General features: G+C 41.8%; 1 protein-coding gene across 1 annotated transcript in view; it reads left to right on the forward strand.

Moving 5' to 3' along the window:
• NEK1 (NIMA related kinase 1) overlaps nucleotides 1–14,550 on the forward strand; it is a gene marked incomplete in the record, with an annotated part of 3,475,820 nt that overhangs the window by 2,587,797 nt on the left and 873,473 nt on the right.

The following is a 14,550-nucleotide window of genomic DNA, read 5'->3' on the forward strand; positions in this document are numbered from 1 at the left end:
TGCATCAAGACCAAATTTCAAAGCATCACAGGAAAGTGTAACTGGTTTGTGAACAACAATCTGAGCATTGGTGGTCTAGCAGTTCTTTGTTTCAGTACATCAAATGCTCTTTGGTGTTGCTCTAACGAAGACCAGGATACATCTTTACGTGTCAGCTCTCTGAGTGGTGCTGAAAGTTGGCTCAAGTCTGAAATGAGCTTACCTAGGTAGTTGACCATGCCAAGAAAACTTTGCAGGGCTTGAACATTGTATGGAGCTGACATCTCAAGAATGGGTGTTTCCTTTGAAGGGTCTGGTTGTTGGCCTCTACTCGTAAATAAATGACCAACATAAGAAACTTCATGCAGCCTGAATTTGCATTTTTTGGATTAAGCTTAAGATTCACTTGATGGATCCCTTCTAGAACTTTTTTGAGGTTTCTGTCATGCTGTGCTTCACCACTACCTCCAACTAGTATGTCGTCTACTGTGATAGCACAAGGATACCGAGAAAAAAGTTGCTCCATTGCACATTGAAAGTCTTCACTTGCAGAATTTATCCCAAATGGCATTCTCAAAAATCTGTACCTGCCAAACGGAGTGCTGAATGTAGTGAGCAGTGAGGAATTTTTGTTGAGCTGAATTTGCCAAACTGAACCTTTTGTATCTAAGATAGAAAAAAATGGCATTTGGCGTCAAGGCTGCGATTTCTTTGACTGTGTGCATTGAATGAGGAGGCCTTTTTAGTGCTTTGTTCAAATCTTGTGGATCAGTACATATTCTGATGTCATCTGAGCTTTTCTTATGAGCTACCACCATGGAAGATACCCATTCAGTTGGAGTTTCATCCAGACAAATCACACCTTCTCGCACCATTTTATCTAACTTGGCCTTAACTCTGTCCTGCATGGCTATTGGAACTTTACATGCTGGCCTGATAACTAGACTGACTGCTGAGTCTAACTTTATGGAGTACACAACTGGACGTTTGCCTAGCTTGTCTTGGAAAAGATCTGCAGAAGTAGAAAAAATGTGCAAAATTAGAGTAGTGGTCTGTCAAGCTAACTTGGTGAACTTCCTTGTTAAATTTAATCAGTCCCATTTTCAGACGGTCTCTGAGCCCTAATAATGACTGGACGTACCTCTTGACCACATAAAATAAATCGTAGCTTCTTCCAGCAGAGTAACATGAAAGCACTACTGAGCCTTCAGTGTGAATTTCTTCACTTCCATAAGCAACAAGCTTCACACACCTTGTCACAACAAGCCTTTCACTATTACACACTCTAGCAAATGTTTCTGCAGATATAACATTGCACTTGGAACATATATCAACTTTGAACTCCATGGGTTTGCCATTTATCTGAACAGTACAACATACTTCATTCTTTGCCCTTAAATCAACTGTGTTGACCATTCCATGAAGCATTGACACACCAGGTGTGACATCTTCAACATAAAGAGTAGACTTGCCATTGTCTAATTGATCAACTAATTTCTTAAAAGTTTCCCTTTTAATAAAAGAATGTGGGCCTTTTGATGTACAAAATCTTTTGAAATGATTCCATTTATTGAATTTGTGGCATTTTGACCAAAAGCTGAACACTTTCCCTTTTAGTTAAAATAAGGACACGAGCAACAGAGCGAACCAGGCAATGCCCAAGTCAGAGGCAATAGAACACCAAACCAGTAATATGGTGTATAAAGTCAAACGCTGTTGTAAAAATCCAGTAGCAAAGCAGCAAAATGATACGAGTCTTGAGGTAAAATGATCCACAGGTTTATTAGAAACGGTAAGCGCTTTTGCATTAGAGCTTCATTAGACCAGATACAAATAAAAAGGACCAACACAATATGTACACATCACATGAAACTCTGTCCAATCAGTAATCCTGCTGGTAATTGATAAATTGCTGCTTTGCTACTGGATTTTTACAACACTTTTGATTTATACACCATATTACTGGTTTGGTGTTTTATTGCCTCTGACTTGGGCATTGCCTGGTTCGCGCCATTGCTAGTGTCCTTATTTTAACTTTATCTTCTATTTTGTGCAACGGAGGATTTACCTCTCGGTTTGCTGGCAACAGTTTATGTTGCAACTTTCCCTTTTAGATTTATAACTTCCACCATAATTACATCATGATTTTGCTGACGCACTCTTATGCTTCACTGAGACTATGCAGCTTCTGGAATTTGCTAGAAAGTTCTGGAGTTTACAGTCGGTGCTGCAGGGGTTACAGTTGTCATGTGCTTGGGCCTGTTTCTTTTAACCACATGCTGCATACTATCAACATGAGCTTTATCACTGTGTCTTCTAGAGCTGCTCTCGTTTGTAAGCATATTTGTGTGCCTTGCTGGGAGCTCATATATCTGACAAATCTCAGTGGCCTTATTCAAAGTTAAATCATTGTCACAAAGCAAAATCTTTCTCACAGCATCATCTTTTATACCACACACAAGTTCATCCTTTATCAGCTCATCCCTTAAATCACCAGATCTGCACATTTTAGCCTCATTTCTCAGGTCACTTATATATGCTGCAAAAGTTTCACCTGGCTTTTGATCCCTTGTGTAAAATTAAGTGCCTTTTCATTGCAACATTTGTCTGGGGGTTACACATTTCTCTAAATTTACATTTTAAGTACTCTGGGTCCTCCCTTGACTCAGCCGGTGCAGCAGTGTAACTGTTTTCTCCCCCTCTAGCATAAATAGCAGGTGCATACACAAATGAGCATTCCCTTTCAATGGCTTCTGACCCAGCTAAATTAAGTAGAATAAATGCATTTGTACGATCTTCTTTATCAGAAAATGCAGCTTGTATGAAAATGTAATCTTGGTCAAATGCTGTCCATTTCTTGGCAATATTGCTGTCAAACACAAGTGCACTGGGTTTTTGAAATCCATCTGCCATGCCCACAAAGTATACACAAACACACTGAAAATATGGCCCTTGTAACTGTATACTAACAAAGTGTTTTGTGAGCTTGTAACAGCATTCAAATGCACAATAAACTCTTCAAAATACTGTACTTCGTGAAATATGCCCTGTAATGACTGTACTGTGTGTCTTTACTGTAACAAAGTGCAAACATGAAAACACTTTATACACTACTGATAACTCTGATAGCTTTACTTAATACGAAAAATGCATGCTTTGCAAAAATGTGGTTGTTCCCTTTTTTTTATACGATTTGTGCAATTTGGAGTTTATTTCAAACATTGTAGTAATTCGAATATTTTTATCAATGTTGTACTTTATCAGTTTATGCGAATATTGTTTAGAACGTTTTGTATGCCTTGTTTCTTATTTTGCAAATAAGAAATAGTGTTGAGCAAGTTTTAATATCTGAAATTAGTTTCTGACCTGTATTATTAAGTTTGCACAGTTTTAGGATGAGCCACTGCTGTATATTCCACTAGCTGTAGCCAAGGACCTCTACTCATTGTGGCCATGTCATCTCAAGCTTCATGCCCTTTTGGATATGCCGGTTCTAACTTCATGCCATTTTAGATATCTCGGTTCTGACACCATGTTGCTTGTTCATCTCTAATACAAATAATGAAAAGGCTTGGCATTTTGTTTAGATGATTTAATACATAGAAACACATCAGTGATGGATAACAGCATCTATAAATGCAAACAGACTAGTTAAGGGGTACCATGGTCTCCACCAGAAGATGTCTCCTTTAGAGACAATCTAGCAATCCTTTGCCAAAAAGGTGTATGTTTTTCTAATCCCCCTTCACAGGAGGAGTCAGTGTTTCTAGAAGTCTTTGGGTCTGGCTCATCTATGTCTTGGGTTACCCCCCCCCCAGCAGATGACGTTATAGATCTTGTCTTGCCGAGCATGGAAGGAACCGGATACCATAGTCCATATCCATTGTTGCACTGATAAATTTCTTGCTTTATTCAAAGACAGACCACTTTGCAGTAAGGGAGTGCCTGAGGATGCCATGGTTATGGCAGCAGCCACTAAAACAGAGCTAGCATAACAGAGCTCTTTGTCCACACTCCTAACAGAGAGAGTCCATGGTGATGGACAAGTTTGGAAAGAACATTTATGCCTCAGCAACCTTTGCTTTTATAGTTGCTTAGTTATTTGGCACATTTCACCAGATTGCAGAGAGACTTGATTAAAGAACTCTTCAAGTCTCTTCCCTAGTCCATGTCAGCAGAGGAGCATAAACTGGCCACCCTCCAGCCTATTTCTAACGCATCAGTGAGGTTAAACTCTCACGCAGCAGAAGGTTCCTCATGGGCGTGAGTTCAGGCATAGCCATCAGGAGACATGCATGGATGCACTTAAGCAATTTTGTGGAGCCCTTCAAGTCTTCTTCCATCATTGCTCCATTTGATTGATTTTCCTTGTTTGACCCAACAGTAAAAGAAACACACTTCCATGGTGAGCAAGATGGAAGGACCTTGTCTGCCATGGGAATTTGTTTCTCTACCATGCCGAGATCCTTCTCCAAGAACCAGCACAGAGCTAAAAGATGTGGTTTGGAAAGTCACAATGTCTTTTACAAGACTCATGAGGGGAAGTTTCCTCCATAGGCAAGAGGGAGACGTTGCAATGGAGGATGGTGCCCTCATTGCAGTGGAGGCCTGCAGAATCAAGTGCTTCAAGATACCTTCTCAGATAAACCCTTTCAGCACTCATGAAGGGTCACCTGAATGCTTTTTATGTAGGCAATTGGGGGTGCTTGTCTCTGCACACTGACGCCTGGGCATCAATCACAAAAAACACTTGGGTGCAAAAAATTATATCCAGAGGCTATTTCATTCCTTTTTTTTTTGCAAACCCCACCATCCAGCTGTAAAAATATACCAGTGTTCCACCCAGTCAGTTGGAGTTAGCAGATGTATAAATTCAAAAGCTGCTAGACAAGAGAGTCATCCAAGAGGTCCCACCAAACCAGAGAGGATTTTGAGTTTACTCGAGTTTCTTTTTAGTGCCAAATAAAACAGGGAACCTGTGACTCATTCTAGACCTTGGCAGTCTAAAACGATTTGTAAAGAACCCCAAGTTCTGAATGGTCACAGTAAAGTCAGTTCTTCCTTTTCTACAGAAGGATGATTGGGTGTGCTGTGTTGACCTTCAGGACACGTACTATCACATTAAAATGAACAGACACTCCGGGAGATTCCAGCACTTTCAGCTGGAGACCAGTCATTACCAGTTCAGACCCCTGCTATTTGGTCTCACCACATCCCCCAGGGTGTTCACCAAATGCATGACAGTGGTAGCAGCTCACTTGAGATTGCTCGGATTCAGTGCATTTCTTTAGCTAGGTGACTGGCTCCTCACTGCCCCAACCCATCTCCTCAAAAAGGCAAGGAACTACTTACTCCAGTTATGGCAGTCTAGGAATCACAGTCAGTTATGCCAAGTCCTATCTACAACCTGTTCAAGTCTTGGAGTTTATAGGAGCTCGCCTGGAGACCTCTAGTCAGTTGACCTTTCTTCCATCAACAGAGTACAGTGTATAAGATTACAGATGAGACAAATTCTCATTGTTTTCACACAATGGCGCCCAGTTCTGTTTCCACCCCAATAGCCATGGTGACCACTGACTCCTCTCAACTGGGGGGTTATTTCTTTGGACGGATGGTCCAAGGCACATGGTCCCTGAAAGAGGCCAATCTGCATATCAGTGTCCTGGAGATGAGGGCGGTCCTCCTAGCATTGCAAACCTTTTGGGGACAATTGCTTTCCAGATAGACATGTAGGTAGTCTGGTACATCAACAAACAGGGGGAACACGATCCTATCCCGTTTGTTGAGAGACACTGAGAGTGTGGCAGTGGACGATCTTTTCCCACTGCTTTTTTATGGCAATGATTATACGGGGAAATCCAACATGCTAGTGGACAACCTCAGTCGGTCCATTCGGATGCCTCACAAGTCTCTCAGTCACTGGGAGAAACAGTCTCCTGTCTGTGGGGTCAACCTTGCTGTGATCTATTTATCACTCCGCACAGCAACAAGTGCAGCAGGTTCTTTGCCCTGATCCCCCCAAGGGGAGTCACCAAGAGATGTTCCAGTCCATGTTTGGCCCTTCAGTCTCCTTCAACCGAAGTGCCGTCTGATGGAATCTGGGGATTAGAGGTTAGGGGGATCAGTGTAAAGGAGACTGGAGGGGCAAACATGGACTAGAGCATCTCTTGGCCCTCCAATCTCCTTTACACTGATCTCCCTGACCTCTAATCCCCAGATTTCATCAGAAGACACTTTGGATGAAGAACAAGGTTACGCTCATTGCCCTTTTTTTTGGCCTCATTAAGTGTGGTTTCCTTTCCTGGGGTCTCATCTTCTATGTATGCCCTGAATTCTGGACCCCAAGTCCAGATCTAATTTCTCATCCCTTCAGGATGACCGGGCACTGCACGCCTCAAGTTGACCACATAGTTTATCCAGTTGCATTAATAGTCAGCCCAGGCTTTTCTCCCTGGTCCACCAGATAAAATACTCCACTACAAAAATTTACAAGAGTAAATGGAAAAGATTTTTTGTTGCGCCTACCAGAGAGACTTGGATCCTTTTACTGCACCTATTCCTGATATCCTAGATCTTCTTGTTTCCATTTTAAAGAAGGGGATAGCTTGTCCACTATCAAAGTTCAGTTGGCAGCCAATTCTAATTGTGATACTGGCAGTAATACTTCCCCCTTAGGCTCTTCTAAACTGTGTAAAGTATTCCTTAAAGGTACTTTTCTGCATAGAACATCAAATAAGTAATTAACTTACCAGTGTTCTTCCCTAATTTTTCTAACAAAGGTGAATACACACTTCATCTCTTAGGAGCGCATAGACAGCTCTGATTTTTATCTCCGTAGAACAAAGTTGTTTTTAGAAAAACTGATCAGCTGTTCATCCCCTTTGCCCCCCCCCCAGTTGGTTAGGAAAACCAATTTCCAAGGTTACCTTAGCAAGGTGGTTAACAGATTGCTTATCCTTTATCTACAGCCAACATGGCCTATCCTTGCCCAGAACTCCAAAGGCTCACTCCACTAGATCCATGACTACTTCATCTGCTTTCTGGTCCAAAGCTTCTATTGATGATATTTGTACTGCAGGCATTTGGTCCAATGCCAATAACTTTATTGCACATTATAAATTGAATTTGATCTCCAGAGGCAGTGTGGCCTTTGGTTCTGCAGTACTCTGGAATATCCTTCCATGAGAACCAGTTAAGGTTCTTGTGGCTGGGGACTCTGTCCCATACACTGAAGAATGAATGAAAATGACAATATCAGATATAAAAGTTATGTGCTCACCATAACTATGCATGTGTTATCCATTTTAATTTTTCCTCAGCTTCCCCCCCTCCTTCCCCCTGACCCTTCATCCGGGAATGACCGGATAGTGATATTGGAACTGCTGTTCCAGTTTGAGCCCCTATCTTTCTTTTTGTTTGGGTGATAGTGTGCACTTATGTTTATGGGGCAGCAAACTTGATTTGAGGGGTTTCAGGGCTCTGAAGCATTATGAATATGGGAGGAGCACGAGAGTCTGATCTGAAAGTCTATCTTAATGCGGCTGAGGTGGATCCAAGGTCGGATTTAAGACACACAACATTGAGGAGAAATGAAAATAGACAAGATAGATGCATAGTTATAGTGAGTACATAACTTTTATTTATTCAGTGCTCTCATTTTTTTCTCTGGATCCCTCTGGTGTCAACAGCCACTGTGGTTATTGGGGTTTCTTTAATGGGCAAGGGAGAAACAATTTTTAGTGTTGGGAGAAGGGGCAAAGAAAGTGCCCCTGCTTAACCATAATACTGTGCCCATCCCTGGGGAAGCTGTTGCTGCCATCAAAAAGCTTAGCCCTAATTTTTCTGTCAAAAAGAAACCGAAAACTAACATATATATTTTCCTGTTTAGGCTCACTGGAGAATGAGTTAGTGCAGTAAGTATGGCCCAGGGGCTTGTAAAGGTTGTTCACCCTTTTTATGTGGTTTCTGGTAAGAGAAGAAGGGATCTCTTCTTTTTTCCTGAAGAGATTCAAGAAATTGAATCTGGAGAGGAATGTGATGCAATAGTTAAAGTTATCTGATATTGTCAATTTTCATTCATTCCTCAAAAACTGGTTTTAGATCCAATCTTCAGATCCAACTCTGCTTTTATTTTCAGGTCAAGGCCACTAACAAACTCTTGAGCTCCTCCCTTACCCATAATGCTCTATCCCCAACATACCCCCAGATCTTGTTTGCCGCTTTCAGGTTCGGACGTGTTCGCTGTGAGCACTCAAGCTTAGTGTTGTTGTATTTACACTCTCTGTCCTTATATTGTTGATATAACTTTTATATTTATCTTTTGTTATAGCAATATGTGCCTTACCTACCTTTCCTACACTTTTGTGTACTCCTTTTTACCATAGTTGGTAAACCTTTCCTCTATCCCTTTTTTTTACATATAGAGTGTATTCTTGATACCATCGCTGGCATCATTCTTTTTCATCTTCTATTTGGTTAAATACAAAAAAAAGTCTTGTACTTTTCTGCTATTTGTTCATAGGCTCATAGGTTCATAGATTAGTACTAAGCTAACTGCCCTTGCGAGCCATTTTAAGCCTAGCCAATTATGCCTTGTGAGACTCAAACCCTGCACCTTGTGTTTGCAAGGCAAACACCTTAACCATTAAGCCACTGTTTAAAAATGTCTGATAAGCCATCAGGGTTTAAAAAATGTCAGAAATGCAGTCACAAATTACCACTTTCTGACTCTCATGCCTGTATTGCCTTGGCCCAGATTACCTTCAAACAGATTGCAAGATTTGTAAATCTTTTAATCCTAGGCCCATCATGGACAGGAAAAACAAAATGATTTTAAAAGGTATGCTACCTTCCAACTTCTTGGAAGCTGTGTCTGGGGCTCAACCCCCCAAATCTAAGAAACATGGGCTTTCAGGCAAACATTCCAGACCATCTGGGTCCTTGACCCCATCTCCCAGTCTGGTGATAGAGCCCCCAAAGACAAAGCTTAAGAAATCCAATCTGATTCTGCTCCTTCCCTGAAGTCGGTGTCAGAGACTAAATGTCCTTCGGATCCGAAGTCATTACCAAGGACCCCTTACTCTCCCACCATAGATCCAGTAGCCTCTCGGGTACCATCTCCCTTTCTGGAATCCCAAAAGTGCTTCAGGTCTCCCTCAGTGGTTTCATCCAGAAGTCTGACCAAGGCTGTTATGGATAGAATGATGAGGAAGTTTCTCTCAGTGCAGATTCAGATGGTAGCTGTTCTGGGTCCTACCCCCTCTGGTCAGGAATTTCTTGCTAGTCCTACATCTCCAATTTTGGCTCCTTCCCTGATCTGTCTTGTCATTTCAGAGCCCTTGGAGCTAAGTCTCCCAGATCCATCTGGTTCAGATCCAAAGATCATAGTGTCTTTGGTTCTGAGGATTTCTTTGAGGGTGTCAGCTCTGAGTTCTTCGGAGCGGGACAACTCTCTGAGCCGAAGAGTCCCTGTTGAATCAGAGGCATTAGAATAAATTCTGAAGCTGTCAGAGCCAACTCTGCCCCTCAGAGTTTCAGCATTGGATAGCTTGGTTCCGGCCTGTGGCTCTGGCACTGAGAACCAATGGGTTGCCTCTGGTGGATTGCCTTCAGGGCAGTGAGAGCCAATGGGTTGGAAGCTTGGCTTCTTGGCTCCATCAACTTCCTTCTCCGCAGAAAATTCTGCCTTTGAGGTGGTGGAGAGAGTGTTCTCTGCTTCTGCAGGATGGACAGTTTCTCCCAATTCAGATCTACCCTCTGGATCCCATTTGTGTATGCACCTTCAGCCCCATCATTCCACTCCACAGTGACAGCTAGCCCAAAGTCTCCAGGCTATCCAGCAGGGTATTACCATTACTTCTGATACTTCTCTGGAATACCCAACCGAAGAACTCCCTAGGAAGAGGAAGTGCAAGAGTAGGCACTTGGACTCTTCTCAGGATTCTGTCACTGAAGATAAGATACAAATTTCGATGACTGGGAAGAGTCCCCAAGATGCCTCATTTTGAGACATTCTAGAAATCCTTAAGCTTAGGGGTGGTTGGTCCACCGATAAACCTTCCAAAGAGGAATGTATATTCCTGGAGGCCTTTGAGTCTGGCCCATCTACCTCTGCCAAGTGAAGAGCTCATTGATTTGATCTCTAGGTGGGTATGCAAGGAACCAGACAATTGAGCCAGTCCCCAAAAGACCAGACTGGAGTTTGGCACCACATGCAGGAAAGGAATTTGGAGCAAGGAAGTTCCAGTAGATGCTATGGTCGTGGTGGGAGCCACCAAGAAAGAACTCGTGGAGCAAAAGAAAGAACTCTTGGAGCAGAGTTTTTCTGTTCATCCCCCTAACAGAGAGGGTGTTGGACAGATTTAGGAAGCATGTGTATGATTCAGCAACCTTTGCACTGAGATTGCTGAATCCTTTCCCACACTTCACAAGATTACAGAGGGATCTGATTAAGAAACTTTTAAGTTCCTTCTCTGGGACCAGTACTCCTGAGGCTGAGTCTTCTGTGGCCTCGCAGTTGGCTATCCTTCAATTGGTCACTAACTTGTCCATGAGGCTCATCTCCCATGTGGCAGAAGGTACCTCTGGGGGTGGCAGTTTCAGGCATTTCTATTATGAGGCATGCCTGGATGTGCTTGTGTGACTTTGCAGAGCCCTTCAAGTCCTCTTTCGTCAGTGCTATTTTGACAGAAGTTTGTTGTTTGGCCCTAAAGGTAAGGACACACACCAGGTACGAGGAAGATGGAAAGACCCTCTCTTCAGTTGGAAGTCAGAAAATGTGGTTCATGAAGTCTCAGGGTCGTTTCCAAGATCCACATGGAGATAGTTCCCCCATGGGTGGAGAGGGGAACTCAAATGGAAGGCACTGCCCCTGTGGCGGAGGAGGCCCACAGACTCAGGAGTCCGGAGATTCTTTCTCAGACAGACCCTACTAGTGCTCCTGAAAGGAGGTCCAATTGTCCACTTCTGGAGGCAATCAAGGGTCATTTATCCCTGCACCAGAGACCGCCTTACTAGACATTACAAAAGATACATGGGTGCGGAAGATTATTTCCAGAGGTTATACAATTCCCTTTTCCTTACAGCCTCCACCGGTTTGTAGATTTCCCAGTGATCTACCCAGTAAGAGGAAAGCAGCAGTTCTAGAAATACATAAGCCGCTAGAAAAAGTCATCCCAGAGGTCCCACTAAACCAGATGAGATTCGGAACTTAGTCAAGATTCTTTTTAGAACCAAATACAACAGGGAACTGGAGACCGATTTTGGATCTCAGCAGTTTGAATAAATCAGTTAAGCAGACAAAGTTCTGAATGGTCACACTTCAGTCCATTCCTATGCCCTTTTTATGCAAGGACAACTGGATGTGCTCGATAGACCTTCAGAATGTGTACTATCATAAAAAATGAACAGACACTTCAGAAGCTACTTGCTTTTCTGGCTGGGAGCCAGTCATTACCAGTTCAAAGCAGTGCCCTTTGGCCTCACCCTAGCCCCCAGGGTGTTCACCAACTACATGGCAGTAACAGCAGTTCACATGAGACTGCAGGGATTCCGACTGTTTACGTACTTGGATGACTGGCTCATTACTGCCCTGACCAGGCATCTACTCATTAAAGCTCAAGACTAGATCCTGCAGACTTGCTCCCATCTAGGGATAACATAAATTACAACAAATCTCTGTTAGAACCATCTCAGACACTGGAGTTCATAGGAGCCATTTTCAACATAGTGTCCTTGACAGCTTCTCTTACTCTGTCAAGAGTACAGACTGTCAATTCCAGGTCAGGAAAATAATTCACAGCTCTGCAGTATCAGCCTGATTAATCCTACAGGCCTTGGGAGCAATTGCTGTGGCTATAGTTCTTCCACTAGAAAGATTTCATATGAGGATTCTTCAATGGATGTTAGCAAATTAGCGGTCCATTCTTTATCAACACATGTCCGCTCAGATAAAAATTACCCAAGTGTGCAAAATATATCTTTGTTGGTGGATTCACTCAGTTCATGTTCTGCAATAACATCCCATCATTCTTCCTTAATCCAAGGCCATAGTGACCATGGGCGCATCCCAGATTGGGTAGGGGGGGCACTTTCTTGGAAGTACAGTCCAAGGCACATGGTCCCCCAAAGAGGTCAATTTGCATATCAGTGTCCTGGAAATGACAGCAGTACTCTTAGCATTGCAGACATTCCAAGACTCTCTCCCTCTTCAGACACTTGTGATTCAGAAAGCATGTCTGTGGCTTGGTACATCAACAAACAAGGAGGAACCAGATCTTACCCCTTATGTCGAGAAGCTGTCCGAATTTGGCAATGGGCAATGTCATCCAACTAATTCTGATAGCAACACACATTTTGGGGAAATCCAGTTTGATAGTGGACAAACTGAGCAGGTCCATTCTGCTTCCTCACAAGTGGTGTCTCAACAAGAATGTGGCAGAAATGATTTTTCACCAGTGGGGCCAGCCGTGCTGCATCCTATTAGCATCTTCTCTTAATAAGTGCAGCATGTTCTTTGCTCTAGTCCCCCCAATGGGGAGTCACTGAGAGATGCTGTCCTACATGATTGGCCCCCTGCTCTCCTTTATGAATATCTCCCAATTACCTTAATCACTAAATTTCTACAAAAAGCATCACGGTTGAAGAGCAGAGTCATCCTCATTGCCCCTTACTGGCCTCAACAGATTTGGTTCCCCTTCCTTTGACCTCCTCTAATCTACCCTCCATGGAGTCTGAATCCAATTCCGGGCCTTCTTTCTCACCCTACAGGCATGATTCACCGTATATCTCAAACCTAAGACTGACTGTATGGTTTCTCCACTTTCATTGATAGCCAGACAACATACGCTTTCCTCCTGTTTGTCATAATACTTCTGTCCTCCCACAATGTTTCTACAAGGAAACTTTACACAAGTTAATGGAAGAGATTTGTTTTTTGGGCGCAGAAGAAACATATCAACCTCCTTACAGCACCAATTAATTTTATCCTTGAATTTGTGGAATGATTTTCAGTGAAGGAGCCAATTCCTCACATTATGATTGAAAACTCCTCCTTGGCTTCATCTAAACTTTGTAAAGCCTTTTTGAGGGGTGCCCTTCTTTTGAGACCCCCCTTATAAAGATCCAATTCTGCCATGGGATTTAAACTTGGTATTATAGTCATTAATTCATTCACCCTTCGAACCAGCAGCTAAATGCGAGTTGAAATTTCTGACTTGGAAAACTATATTTTTGGTAGTCATCACTTCTACTAGAAGAATTTCAGAAGTTTAAGCACTGTCTTCTAAACCTCCTTACTTAGTATTTCATAAGGATAGGGTGGCTTTATGAACCAGTCCTTCCTTCTTTCCTAAGGTGGTGTTAGAATCAAATATCAATCAATCTCTTAAATTGCCAGTTTTCTTTTCAGGTTTTACAAACAAAGGTGAATATATGAAATAAATACATGAAGTGAAGACAAACGACTGCTCGTACCAAAAATACGTTAAGTACTTTCATTAATTTAATCACACGAATGTCTTCAGAACACCAACAGCAATGCAACCCACATACTCCATTTAAATACAAATAAATTAACAATACAATGGTATAATTGACTAATTAATTAATTGATCCACTCATAATAAAATATATAAAACAGAGCGCAACAAAGAAACCATCATTCAATAGTGGTTTCTATTTAAAATGCATTTCACATTCAAAGTCCCATTTAACCCTGGAGAAATGTCAGCATTTAAAAATGTCTGCCATCTAAGCTCCTTAATCTCTAAGGCAGTGTTAAAATCACAGACAAAAGGTGTCATATTTATACTATCTAATACAAAAAAACACACATTTCTTAAATTCAGAACATTCCATAGCATGCTTAGCTAATGCATTGTTAACATGTTTGTTTCTTATAGCTAAGCAGTGTTCATAAATCCGTTTATATAAACTCCTTATAGTTTTGCGTACATAAAAATTATGACAAGTACTACAGGAAGCTAGGTAAACTATACCATAACTTTTACAATTAAATCTAACTTTACTAGCTACCAGTTTCTGAATATATGAAAAATATATACTCTTAGAAGACTCACTATATCTGCACTGTTTACACTTATGGCAGGGATATGATCCAACTGCTCCTTTAAGTGTAATAGGTGAAGAATACTCCCCTATTTCTAAAATGGATTTTGCACTAGCTACTTTTTTGTAAATAAATGTAGGATGATCACCAACTACTTTAGCTAGGTCTCTGTAACCAATAAAAACCTTCCAATTCGTATAAATAGTTTGTCTAATTTCAGAAGAAGAAGTGCAGATAGGGATAGAGAAGGCACAATTCATTATTGTATTTTCCCCTTTGTTATTTACATTATTATCTTTAACTTGGGGTAAAGCCACTTAATTGAATTGGTGGGAATTTTAAATACCTGTCTTTAGAAATTTCATCTCTAATATTATTTAATTTATCTAAGGGGTATCCCCGCTGTACAAACATAAGGACCAATTTATTGGCTTCAGTGTCAAAAACACTGTCATCAGAAATAAGTCTGCTTAAACGAATAAGCTGACCTCGTACCAGATTTA

Source organism: Protopterus annectens, chromosome 2.part1, assembly GCF_019279795.1.
Source record: "Protopterus annectens isolate FY-2018-M chromosome 2.part1, PAN1.0, whole genome shotgun sequence".
Lineage (NCBI taxonomy): Eukaryota > Metazoa > Chordata > Ceratodontiformes > Protopteridae > Protopterus > Protopterus annectens.